Raw genomic sequence first — 13,863 nt, forward strand, 5'->3', positions numbered from 1 at the left:
GCCAGGAGTAGATGCAGGGAGCAATGGCCCCGGCTGGTAAGCTGCAGCTCGTCATTGGGGCCTTGGGGCCAGACGGGAAGCCACCATCCCTGAAAGCCCAACTGGGACTGCTTGAGAAGCCGCAGCCCCAGGAAGACACAGCTGCAGTCATGCAGGAAGCTGCAGCTAAGGAAGGGTGGCTGGTGCTGGGATAATTATGTCTTCAGAAAATAAATGTGTTTGCAAGTAAATTACTTTTATGTCTGCTGGGAAAAATTATAAAATTAACTCATGTAATTAACTTATGGAGTTTAAAACAACAAAATACCACAGTGAATCTTCAGGTAAAATACAAATCCAAAATGCCAGCCAGTTGGCTCATCTACATGACTGATATTCTCAGTCCAACACTATGATCTCTAAGGAAGGAGTAGTCCTTGATTTTTGTCTCAATTTTGCAAAGGAGTGGTCTCATTTTTCAATCTTTTGAAATTCCTTTATTCATCAATGCAACAGTCTACTTATTATGCAAATAATTACATGAAAAAAGCATGAATCAGTAATACTCACAATGTAAAATCTTGACGCACAGGCCATAAATTAAATATTCCATCTCTCTCTCTCTCTCTCTCTCACACACACACACATACACACACACACACACACTATCACAGTGTTTGTCAGAGGCAGGCAAAAGAGGGACTGCACGCCAGATCCCGACCACCAAGGTTTTAATCTGGCCTGCCCCTGCAGACAGAGCAGCCACTCAAAGCAGCTTGCTGCTCCCTGTAGGTCTCAGCTCTGTCGAGAAGGCAGGAGAGGCTTCAGGTGCTGCCCCCATCCACAGAAAAATCTCTGAGCCCCCATTTCTACTCAATAGGAATGGAGAAATTTTGTTGAGACCAGGGAAAGTGCCACACAATTTTTCAGCTCCCACTGGCTAGTTTCCAGCCAATAGGAGCTGAGAGATTTTGCTGGGACAGGGGCAGCATGCAAAGATTCCCCTGTGGCACAGAGGGCCCCATGGAGTGGTCTAGGCCTGCTAACAAGCCTGAAGTTTGCCTGAGAGTGTTGCTGGCCAGGAGCTGCCTGGGTAAGTTGCATCCTCTGGCATCCCACCCTGCACCCCAGCTTCCTAGGAGACCTTGCCTCTCCTCTTACACTTTCCCTCAGAGCAAAAAGCAGCCACACCCTCTCCCAGCACCCCAATCCCGGCCCCAGGTTACAATCCCTTAATCACCCAAACTCCTCAGCTCCCCGACTATCTCCTGCACTCCAATCTCCCATCCTAAGCTCCCTTATGCACCCATCTTCCCTCTCAGACTCCACACACTCGCCATAGAAAAGTGTGACCCTTGATCACTCATCAAAATCTTGGAGTGGCCCCCATCAAAAATCATTGCCTGCCCCGGATTATGTTGTGGCATCTTGATGTGGCACATCTGTTATTTGTGGGTAAGGCAATTATGTTCTGAGAAGTTCCAGTGACTGCCTGTGCTAAGTTATCCTAGTATAAAAGAAAAGAATACTCAAGAAGGACAATATGATAATACTAACATTCCAAAGTTCAGTAAAAATAGGTTCAACCAACTGGTCTTACATCTCCTCTCTCATCCCAGCCCTTCCCCACATTCTTTTTGGGCACAAACTCACATTTTTCCATCATTTCCCTGACAGTGTACAAACTTCTTTCAACCTCTCCTTTGCAAGCCTCCTGGCCCTGTGAGAGTTGACTGCCCCTCCCTGGCAGAAAAAGAATTAAGAGTGGCTTTAGGGAAGCTGCACTGCAGCCAATCAGAGAAGGGATGAAGGGAGCAACCAGTTGGGGCCAACCAGGCCCATATAAAAAAAGAGAACTGCCAGGCAGAGGAATGCAGTTCTCTTCAGGAAGCCCTAAGAGGAAGGCATCTGTCTCTGGAGGTCTGAGAGAATTGGCAGCACCCTGGACAGAGCAGTGCCACCAGCAGGGACTGAGGGAACAAGAGACAGGGTTTACAGGCTGGGGCCCGGCCAAGAGGGTATTGCAGCCATGTGAGAGGTAGCTCCGGAGTAACACTGAAGTTTGCCACTGAAGCAAATGGTTAGACAGTGAACTGCAACTGGGCCCTGAAAACAACTGCTGCAGATCCTCAGGGTGTGAGGGGTGGGGTGGGCACATTGTATGTGGCATAGCCAGAGAGCTGTGTTGCTGAAGAGGATGAGGCAATTCATGGAGAGACCTAGGCACCACCCTAAAAGAGTCCACTAGCACACAGAGCTATTTCTCAAGGCAACCAGCAGGAGGCAGCGTGGTGAGTGAACTCCACTACACCCCACAGACATACACACAATGATTGCCAGTATTAGGAGCCAGACCTGCACATGGTGTTTTATATACCAAGTTACAGTATTTAAGTTCACTTGAATTTGACCTCTGAGTGCAAGCATAAAAATTTAACTTGCCTGCAAGTAACAAACAAAAATATTGGTGAAAATCTGCCCTACTATACTTTGCTATAAAAAATACTATCCTACTGCGATTTAGGAATTTTGTAAAATGAACTGACATTTGCAGCTACTCCATCTCCAGCTAACTTCTCTTACTCCACCCCTTCCCCAGGCTGTATGGTTCTTACAAAAAATGTAATATGAGGCTTCAGTTGAGGTGAATAGCTTATACTTCATTTTGGTACTCAGTACAATAGTGACCTATGGATGTAGTCTGAATTAATTAATTTACTATCCAAGTAGCTGATGTCAGATACCTTGCCAAAATTATGCACGTCTCAAACTGATGGAAAACAAATTACTTTTATTTAAAGAAAAGTGTACACAGTTTTCTTTTCACATGCCAAAACGCTGTCTCATATATCCACACAGTAATAAGCATTTCAAGTTGCTTTAAAAATAATTGCTTCCAACAATGAAAAAAGAGTACATAGTCCCTTAACAAAATTGGGGTTTTATAACATTTATCACTGCTGCCAAGTGTACAACACTTGAAGGTTAGGTTTCATACTCTTGCGACAAGTAAATGAAACTTATGTGAAACAAATTACTATTGATTAAACCCAGGAACAGTCAACTGTTTTCTTTTGGGGTCTTATAGGTAGCAAAGTATTGCTGCTCGTCACTACTCTTCCACAGAGAATTAATGCTAAATTTCTGTTTAACAGATTTCTTTTCTCTTTTTTCCACTCCTTATGCACCAGGAGTCTCAAAAGAATCTCAGTTACCTTAATATTTAGAAGACTGTGTTTCAGCACGTCTATAAGAAAAATATACAGGAAGCTTGTGAAAAATGACACGGGATATATCTACAAAACAGCTGAGAGTAGACCACCCACCTGAGGTAGACAGACCAACCCTAGCAGGGCTCAAACCAGCAGTCTAAAACTAGTGATGTGGACATGGCGATTTAGGCTGAAGCTCAGGTTCTCAAGCCCTGTGGGTCAGGTAGGCTTCAGAGCTAGAGCTACACCGTCCACTCTGCCATTTTTAACTGGCTAACTTGAACCCTGGTAGTGCAAGTCTGTCTACCGAGGTGGGAGGCTTGTTTCCAGCTGCAGTGTATACATTCCCCATGGGGGCTTTGCTAGGGTTTGGTAGAATAGCTGTTAGTCTGTTAGATCTAATAGTCACATGGGATCCTTTTACTGGCAATTATCAAACTCAGTCTTCCCTCTCCAATCGCTCCTGTGGGTCCTTCTCTGGTGATGTTTTAACACAAGAGAATATTGATTCTCATGCACCATTATAATCCATCCTGATGGGAATTTTATCCCTTCACTTAAAAGGAAGGCCTTTTAAAGTAAGAGAGTTATTTAAAAATGCAGGACCACTTTGTGCACCACCTGAGTTGTACCAAGGAGCAAGACCCTGCTCACAACTGTCTGTCTAAAAATTCCTTGAGTGCATAATTATTCCCTGTACTTCACATTGTTTTAAGAGATGTGTTTGGGGACAAAACTCCTCTCCCCATCACTAATCTTCAACTGGCATATGACTGTTTGGTATCACATGTCACTGACACTAAATAAATGTCTGGGAAATTGGCTCTCTCACAGAAGAGTCAGCATTGACTAGTCCAGGGGATCAGAGAGTCATAACCAGTGTTAAGGATATATTTGTAGAGGACGAAGGGAACTCTGCTCCCCTCTGCTAACCTTTATTGTGCGTCCTTTCTTCCTCAAATCCATTCACCATCCTGTATAAATGTAGGTGAGACATTTAACCACACACCTTCCCTAACCACTTGTATCTTCTAGTCAGAAGATTCATATTTTCAAGTTCACAATATGATAATTGCACAGTATATTAGTGAACTGCTGGTCCCTATGTTCTTCATGAAGCTCTTATAAAGTACTGTTTGTATCAGACAAATTTCTTCTAATGTGGTATCTTCAAACCCAAATCCAGAAATTAAAAAGCAAATAGCATTCATTCTATTTTAAATCTACTACTTAAACAAATATATCCTGGCTCCAGATTAAGTTTTTATATGTGTATATAAGCTTAAACTGGAGCCAATATTTGTTTCATAGGTCAAGCCTATCACTCATCCATCTAGTGTTAACATTAAAATAACCAAATTGAGGAAATATCTAACATCATGTGAAGTTAGTTCCCCTCAAGTCTCACGCGTGATGGCAGTTGTACTAAATAGATATGCAGCACTGTTCATGTTTAGGGAAAAGTCTACCACTTGCCTTGGTGCTTCTATGATAGATTTCACATTTTAATTTGTTTACAAAAACATCACAAACAATTCCTTTGACAAAAATGTTGCTGCAGTTATTTTGGCTTCTGGCATCTTTCTAATCAATGAGAATAATAAATTATTGTGAAATCCCAAACACATTACACTGTAGATGGCATGAATATAGAGAATGACTCCCTACCCAAAAAGTTTTGATTTGAAGGTGAGGGAAGAGGGAGTTAACGCTGGATGACCACAAGTTAAATTAAGAGCAGAATATTGCTCTTGCATTGAAAGTCTGTGGATGTTTCTCCATTAGTGGCCTCTATCATGAATTAATTTAATTTTAGGGAGCTGTCCTTTTCGGAGGGATTTTTAAATGACTTTTTCTGGGAAATTTCCCCAGTCCTGCAGCTGCTGCAACTACCATGATAAAGATGATTGCTATCAGAAAGGATCAAATGTGCTACTTAGATGCTTGTGTTAATCAACTAGCTGACATTCAAGTCAGTGGAGTTATGCCAATTTAGGATTCAGACTACACTGTAAGGTCCCCACATTTGCGAACTTAATGTGTGCAGATTCACTTATTTGCAAGTGGCCATGCGCAGGGAGTGTCAGCGGCTGCCGTGGCTTCCCCAACATTCCAGGGCCGGAAGCAACAGTGGCTACCGCAGCTTTCCCAAGGCTCCGGGGCCAGGAGTGCTGGCGGCTGCCACAGCTTCCCCTGGGGCTCTGGGGGTGGGTGGGAGAAGCACCAGCAGCGATCTCTTCCCTGGGGTTCCGGGGGGGAGCACTGGTAGCCATCGCTTTGCCAGGGCCCAAGCCACTCCCCCGCTTCACAAAAATCAACATTCACAAGGGTTCTGAACACCGAACCCTCATGAATGTTGTTACTCTACTGTACATGGCCTTCCACATGATACAATAATGAACTACAGTTCTATGGTGTGAGAGCTGGTGACAATGATTAAATTTCTTTACATGTGAGACAAATAAAAATCAACAAAGGCACAAATGGCTAGTTTGATTCTTTACTGACAGCACAACACTCTAGAGATTATAAAAGAACAATACTATGAATAAGTTTTGAATAATGAATAAGAGTTGAAGATTGTTCAGTTGGCATCTTCTTGTAGAAATAGCAAATATAAAAGAAAATTTTAAAAAGTAACACTAGATTTTTTTTTGTCTTTTCTAACCAAAGAAATCATAGTGTATTGGAATGCAATTTAGTAATGGGGTCAAATTTAGCTACGACAGATCAGGAAAAGGATCTTGGAGTTATAGTGGATAGTTCTCTGAAGACATCCACGCAGTGTGCAGCGGCAGTTAGTAAGGCAAATAGGATGTTAGGAATTATTAAAAAAGGGATCGATAATAAGACAAAAGATATCATACTTCCCCTATATAAAACTATGGTACGCCCACATCTCGAGTACTGCGTGCAGATGTGGTCTCCTCACCTCAAAAAAGATATATTGGCATTAGAAAAGGTTCAGAAAAGGGCGACTAAGATGATTAGGGGCTTGGAAAGGGTCCCATATGGGGAGAGGCTAGAGAGACTGGGACTTTTCAGTTTGGAAAAAAGGCGATTGAGGGGCGATATGATAGAGTTATATAAAATCATGAATGGTGTGGAGAAAGTGAATATAGAAAAATTATTTACCTTTTCCCATAATACAAGAACTAGGGGACACCAAATGAAATTGATGGGTAGTAGGTTCAAAACTAATAAAAGGAAATTTTTCTTCACACAGCGCACAGTCAACCTGTGGAACTCCTTGCCCGAGGAGGCTGTGAAGGCCAGGACTCTATTAGGGTTTAAAAAAGAGCTTGATAAATTTTTGCAGGTTAGGTCCATAAATGGCTATTAGCCAGGGATAAAGTATGGTGCCCTAGCCTTCAGAACAAGGGCAGGAGATGGATGGCAGGAGATAAATCACTTGATCATTGTCTTCTGTTCTCCTTCTCTGGGGCACCTGGCATTGGCCACCGTCGGCAGATGGGATGCTGGGCTTGATGGACCTTTGGTCTGACCCAGTATGGCCATTCTTATGTTCTTATGTTCTTATTATGACACTATTATTTTTTATTGGTCTATTTGAGGGATTATCTAACTTCCCTCTAGGTGTCTTTCTCCTTCTAAAAACATCCATTAAATTGTTTCCTCTAAAGATATGCTTAATACATTTACAGAAATGCTGGACATAAAACCAAGTTTAAGTCTGAGAAGTACATTTATGGTTTCTTTTAAAAAAAAAGGCACAGAAGTAGTCAAGGATAAATGCACTCCCTAAGGCATAAGAACTACTCTCCCTGGCTGTTTCTACATATGCCACGAAAGTGGCATGCTAATGCTAATAAATGGCCCAAAATATGCTCATGAGGTGCAGATATAAATTCCCGGCACCCCATTAGCATAAGGTCACATGATTTGGAGTCCAGAAGACACTCTTCTGGACTCCAAAACAGCATGAAAAAGTGCGGCCCCCTCCCAGCGGTCTTCCGGCCTCTTCTTCCCAAAAATTTTTGGGAACAAGGGGCCTCCAGAAGGAGGACTTCCTTCCAGAAGACCCCTGGGGGCTGCACTTCTACATGCTGTTTTGGAGTCTGGAAGAGCGTCTTCCAGACTCCTAATCATGTGACCTTATGCTAATGAGGTGCTGTGAATTTATATATGTGCCTCATTAGCATATTTTGGGACGTTTATTAGCATGCCACTTTTGGAGAAAGTGGCATGTGTACCAACAGCCCCTGTGTGCATCCTATGGGGCACATGACGCTACAAAAGGGAACAGAAGGAAGCAGAACCATTGCTTTGCCACTAACAGAGTAAACTGGATGCACATGAGAGAGTATGCTGCACCCCCTCAAATGTTACTTCCACTGTGCAGTAAAAGATGTAATGGAGTCCTGCCCAGGTATGACACACATTAGATACACACAATTATTGAGTACACTAGGTACCAGATACAGTTAATATATTAGGTACTAGAATGTACCAATAAACAATCATATCATATACTCTAGCACAAGGTGATGATTGTACTATGCCCTCCTTATGAAATTTATGCTCCCCAAGGGGATCCACTCCCCACTTTGTGTACCCCGATCTAGCAAAATACATGCTATGGGCTCAATTTAATCTGGATTTAGGCAGAATCCCCATGTAGTTCAACTTGAATTCTGCATGTATGAGACTAGATTTGGGCCATATTTGTTAATCTGTAGATTGCTACTGGTACCTTCCTACCAAGGGCACATTAACAACTCTCCCCCCTGCACTAAACATGCACTTGAATGTATGACCTTATAATCAGTAGATTACAATGCTAAAGACTGAAAAAAATATGTAACTGCTATAAAAGCAAGATTTTCCTCCTCTCCATCAATTAACTACATTTTATTGATATTTTACTGGATATCAATTTAACTCCGAGTAATTGGGGCTACATTTAATTCAAACTAAGTACATGCAATATTAGTATTTTGAATGAGTGGCCAAAGAAATAGCTTTTTCTGCTGCAGTTTGCAAATCAAAGAATTGATTTTTCATCTCAGGTACCCCAGGGTACATCTGGATTGATTCCACTGAATTCAGTGAAAAGACTTGCATTTAACATGATACAACTGGCTAAATTAGGGCTTGATCCAATACCTATTAAAGTGAATGGAAGGACTTCTATTGCCTCGGTGGCGTTTGGATCACACTTTCTAGTATACAAGCACTTGATAGTACAGGTTGAACCTCTCTAATCCAGCACCCTCAAGACTGGACCAGTGCTGAACCAGAGAATTTACTGGACCATGGGAGGTCAATATTATCTAGTAGCATTACCAACACTTCCACTGCTTACTGGGCTCTTAGAAGACATTTATGGGTAAATTACAGCTAAATAAGAGCACTGAACACTGAAAGCCAGGACTGCGAACAAGCCTTATGAGAAACTTGGTGACACACCTTATCAGCAGGTATCCAGCTAACTAAAATGATGCTGGATCATGGATGTTGCCATATGAGAGCATGCTAGACTAGAGAGTTCAACCTGTAGTATTAAAAGTTGGAGGTCTTGTCTACACACTGTTTTGGACATATTGAACCACTATTCCGAAATATGTAATTTCCTACCAAAACAGTTAAAGCAAAGGAATCCCCTCAGTCTTGATACGCTTACACTGGTGTGCATCTTCCTTATATCATTATCCATTTTCTACAGGGATAACATTTACCACGCACCTTATACAGATGCAATACCATTCACACTTGGAATACTGTGCTGCTTGGTATATTTCAAGTGGTAGAGTTTCTGTGTGTGGTCAGTCCTAAGAGTTTAAAGGCACATACATACCTTTCGTGACTTAAGTTCCATATTGCTTTGCAACAATATGTTTCATGTAGTATATAACAGAACTTTTTAGAAGTATGATTAGGCTTTCCTATCTTACCAGCTATTTTAAAGATATGAAAATGAAGATTCATGGTACCGTAGATCACAGGGGATGCTAATGCAAGTCTAATATCGATGTTCAGCTGTGTGCTATAAGGCACCTTCAAACAAGGCCAAGTAGAAATAAGGAAATAAGGAAAGACAATGGTGTTCTGAGATTTTTCAAATCAAAGTCTTCCGTTATCAGTTGTTTATTGTTAGGTACAGTCACGAATTAGGACTACCTTGTACCTTTTGATACAGCCCCATGGAGAGCTGCCTATACCACCCCAGGTGCAGCGCCGAGAGACACTGTGGCTATGACACACCCTTCCAAAGGCATAGCTCCCTTGCTGTCTCCCATTCACCCCAGGGAGGAAAACGACAGGCCAGCCATGGTTCTGCCCACTCTGTGCCCCACTCCAACACCCTGCTCCAGGGTCTGGGGGAACCTATCAAAAGCAGAACAACAGTTTGTTCCTGTGCAGTCACAAAGTGGCAAATAAAGGGGACATAAAGGTAACTCCCCCTTCAAAATCCTGGGCAGGTATGCAGTCAGAGTCAAAATATAGTCCTCAGAGAACTTGTAAAAGTAATGTATCAAAAGACAAAGGACTGGTATATGTTTCTTTGCATTTTTTAAAGAAGTGCCTTATAGAACGTGGAATTATAATGCAAGAGCTCTTACAGTCTGTGGAAATGTTTCATAAAAAGAAGCACAGCTGAATACGCCAATATTTTAAATCCAGTGGAACATAGGAAATGCCACAAGTTCCTAATCATATAATAAATTTTTAATTTGTCATATTGATCTACACCTTGGGGTTCTTATCTCCAGGGGTTTCACTGATACCTGTGGTAGAAGTACACATTCCATTCATTATACAAATTATGTTATCACATTCTTAACTTTAACTTAATACATAAGTACAAAGTTAAAAAACCTCACATCTCCCACCTCCACTGACAAACTTACAATAAACTCATAATAATGATTATTATTTTGTCTTCACCAACAGATGATGTCTTACCTTTATCGAGTTAATCTGAATCTCCCTTTCTGCTATTCAGCTCCCAGGAACAAACAAAATCAACTCCACCCTACAAGCAAAGAAATTTTTAAAAGTGATTGGCAACGTGCTGAAAGTAGTTTAATTTTATCACTACCATTAAAATACACTGTACCAAAGTGTCAAGTGTAGGGCCCACTGGCCAGATGAAATCTGGAGAACAGTTTTGTCTGGATTCTGATGAATCTGTAGGCTTGTCTGAACATCACAATATCGGGATGTGGTCTCTAGAGCACACCAGACTCTAATACCCCTGCTAGCATGCACTGTTGTAGCCTCTGCTTGCAATAAGACTATATCTGTGCACTAAGGAACATGTAAGTGTACATGAGCAGGGAATAAAGAGAATCCACAGAGGACCACTTTAAAAATCACAAGGTATCTCACCGCCATATGAAAACTGTTTGACATCCCCATCTCATATTATTGTGCTGTAGCCATGTAAAACTATAATGTCTCCTATAGGAGACTCTAAGGACTATATGTAGCTAGTTACAGTAGAAACTCAGTTACAAACATCAGAGTTATGAACTGATCAATCTATTACACACCACGGCATTTGGAACTGGAATTACAAAATCAGAAAGCTGAGACAAACAAAAAAGCAGATACCGCACGATGCTTGCTTTCTTAAACACAAACTACCAAAAAAACAAAGCAAAGGGAAAGCAGGTCTTTTCTTGGGCATGGTAAAGTTTCAAAGCTGTATTAAGTCAATGTTCAGTTGTAAACTTTTGAAAGAATGGCCATAACATTTTGTTCAGATACAAACATTTAAGTATCATGAACAACCTCCATTCCTGAGATGTCTGTACCTCTGAGTTCTACTGTAAACAATCTTCAGAATATTCCAAATGTGACACTTGAGGAGTCGTACTTGATAAAATGCAGCATGTTGAGAGAGTAATGTTAGAAATACTTTGCCATCAGTTATGAGGTGCGGGGAGAGTTACATTTTGCAACTGATACTAATTATCTCACATTCCAAGAGAACTTGGCAGTGTGCATGAAATGCACTCTTCCAATATTCTTTGAATGGATAAGTGTTACCTTCATGCCTCAGCCACCTGGTGTATTCCAGACACCAGTATGTACGCCATTACATTTTTTCTGTAACACTCAAAGTTCACATGGCTTTAACCTAAGTCTTCTCTGGCTGCCCTGAGAACAAAGGTTAGAACATCACAGAACTGACTGGGAGCAGAATCAGAATTGTAAAGCAACACAGGTGATAGCTGTTTACTCATTATATGCCCACTTCTGAAGCTACAATTTGATTCAAAATCTGTCTAGAGGAAACATATTACGTCCACTCCAGTCACCAATAAAACAGAGGTTTCTTCAAAACTATAGCTTCACAAGAGAACTATGACAGAATATTACCAGTGCTTAATTTGTAATGAAAGAGACACCCGGGCTCAAACAATTTGTTTTTTATTTTCATAACTAACACAGCAAGCCCAAAAGTGTGCTGGAGTTATAAACCACCAAGTCTAAAGGTACTCAAGCTTAGTCCCGGCACAAACTAAGCACTGATTATTGCTACTAATGTTGCCATTACAGTAGAGCCAAGGGGCCTAATCAGATTATGACCCCAAATGAACAATACATTGTATAAGGTAGTCAGTGCCCCCAAGATCCTACATAGCACAAGGCAGCTAGTGTACCAAAGAACATACAGCTTACATCAAGATAGGATGTGACTAGGAAGTTTAACAAAATGGAGGTAATTTCAGAAGTTGACCAATGGTAACAACATAGTTACAGAAGCTCACCTAATCTGATTTAAAGTGAAATGTAATTTTCTTTTGAAAAAGAAAATGGCAACATCTCAAAAATGTTATAATGGAAGCAGAAGCAAGATTTTGATATGGCTTTGTATGAATTGGCTCAATTGAGGGCAAATTAGAAGAGAAACCCAGGTTTACAGGTCCAAGTAAGTTGAGAGTAAAATACCTGCAAGGAATGTCAGAGTTGCTGGTGAAATGGAGGGAGTCAGACCAGGTGAGGAGACACGGATTTGAAAGGCCTCAACATAAAGATAGCACATGGGGGCATCTGAGCAATGAGGTGAAAGAAAGACTGCAGAGAGCAAATAGGGTGGGGCAAAGGACAGAGGCCGTCAGGCCCCCCAAAGAGTTGAGAGAACAGAATTCTGAAGAACCAACATGGAAGGACGCAAGGAAGCGAAGAAAGACCAAAACAAAGAAAAAATAGATTAAGAAAGTCAGTGAAAAACATTTTAAGACTTACAGGGCAGTTCAAGAGTATCAAAAGCAGCAGAGGGATGAAGAAAGATGAGAATGGAGTCAATGTCCATAAACAGGCTAATGAAAAACTCAGCAAGAGCACTCTCAGTGAACTGAAGAGAGTTGATATCAGAGTGAAGGGTATCCTGGACAAATTCCAGATAATGAATTCATAAATGGAGTCGTACTTTCAGTGAGGGGACATGAAGAAGGTTGGGAAACCAAAACACGCTAGTATTCTGAAGACAAAACATATTGATGAGAAGATGGGGGTATAGAGAAAGTGAAAGCAGAGTACGACAGATCACCAGGGTAGTAATATCAAGGCTTTCACTTCTTTTGATTCATATAACTATTTCCAGAAGCACTATGCTATTGCTTTAGTAGCTGACATATCCATTTAGCCTCTCTAAAACTTTCCACAATGTCAAGTGCTTATCTTATCTCAAGCAGTGCTACACATATCAACATACAGTCAAAGCCTGGGGATTGGTTCTCCTTTACTTCTGCTCCAAACATCAACGAAATATTTATCAACTCTTTCATAATGTTGAAACAGCCAGAGCTACCATAAAGGACATGGAACGAAGTGGCTTTCTGATAATCACTCAATTCAAACAGTATGTCCTTGGTTTAAAAAGTGCATGTTCTGAAGTCTGCGTTTCTCAGCTGGGCACTCAGCAGCTGTTCTATTATACTGTTCAGTAGAAGAAGTTAACTTTGCTAGAATTTGGAGCTGGGAGAGCAAAGAATAAAAATCTAGCTATGGTTATAAAATATCTGACACCAATATCATCTTCACACACAAATTCAAAGGTGTTGCAACTGGTTTATAGCCAGTACAGCTAATCCACAGTCCCCATGAGCAGTTTCCATGCCTTTAAAGAAAAAACAGTCCCTGTTTGGCACATTCCAGCTATCTGAAAATTAAAAAGAAAGGAAAAAAAAACTTTTTTTTTCATTAAGTGTAAAGAATAAACTGCTGAGTTTGAAAGGCTTTTTAAAAAAAATTAATACAGTCACACATTGAGGGCAAGTTTATCTTGTTAGAAAATTGCTTAATTTTGTGATTGTAATAGCCTGGGAGGCCTGTATTTGAGCCTGTAAAATAAGCTTTCGGTCTCTGTTAACAATCAGAATAACTAATGACCTACATATTCAAAAGTGGCTTGAAGCTTTGAGTGTCTTGATTTTGAGATTTTGAACCTAACTAAAGGCCTTTATTTTCAGAGTAGTTGTTCAACACTTTCTGGAAAAAAAAGTCAAGTCCTCATATTTAGAATTATTCACCCTGGCTGCATCTATACTACAGCAATCCTTCAAAAAAAGTTCTTCCCGAAGAGATCTTCTTTCAAATAAAAAAAAAAACAAAAACCTTCTTTCCAAAAAACTTCTTTCTTGCCCACACACCAAAAAGCAGATCGAAAGATCGATCTGCTCTTTCAATAAAGAGCATC

At 40.9% G+C, this 13,863-nt stretch overlaps 1 protein-coding gene across 2 annotated transcripts in view; it reads right to left on the reverse strand.

Moving 5' to 3' along the window:
* The window catches only part of BMPR1B (bone morphogenetic protein receptor type 1B), a 355,830-nt gene that overhangs the window by 269,931 nt on the left and 72,036 nt on the right, over positions 1 to 13,863 (reverse strand). For both annotated transcript variants that reach the window (XM_074993577.1, XM_074993578.1), the window contains exon 2: positions 10,119 to 10,188. The gene's annotated coding sequence lies outside the window, so the exon portion shown is untranslated. The remainder of the gene's footprint in view (positions 1 to 10,118; positions 10,189 to 13,863) is intronic.

This window comes from Carettochelys insculpta, chromosome 4 (assembly GCF_033958435.1).
Source record: "Carettochelys insculpta isolate YL-2023 chromosome 4, ASM3395843v1, whole genome shotgun sequence".
NCBI classification, from domain to species: Eukaryota; Metazoa; Chordata; order Testudines; family Carettochelyidae; genus Carettochelys; species Carettochelys insculpta.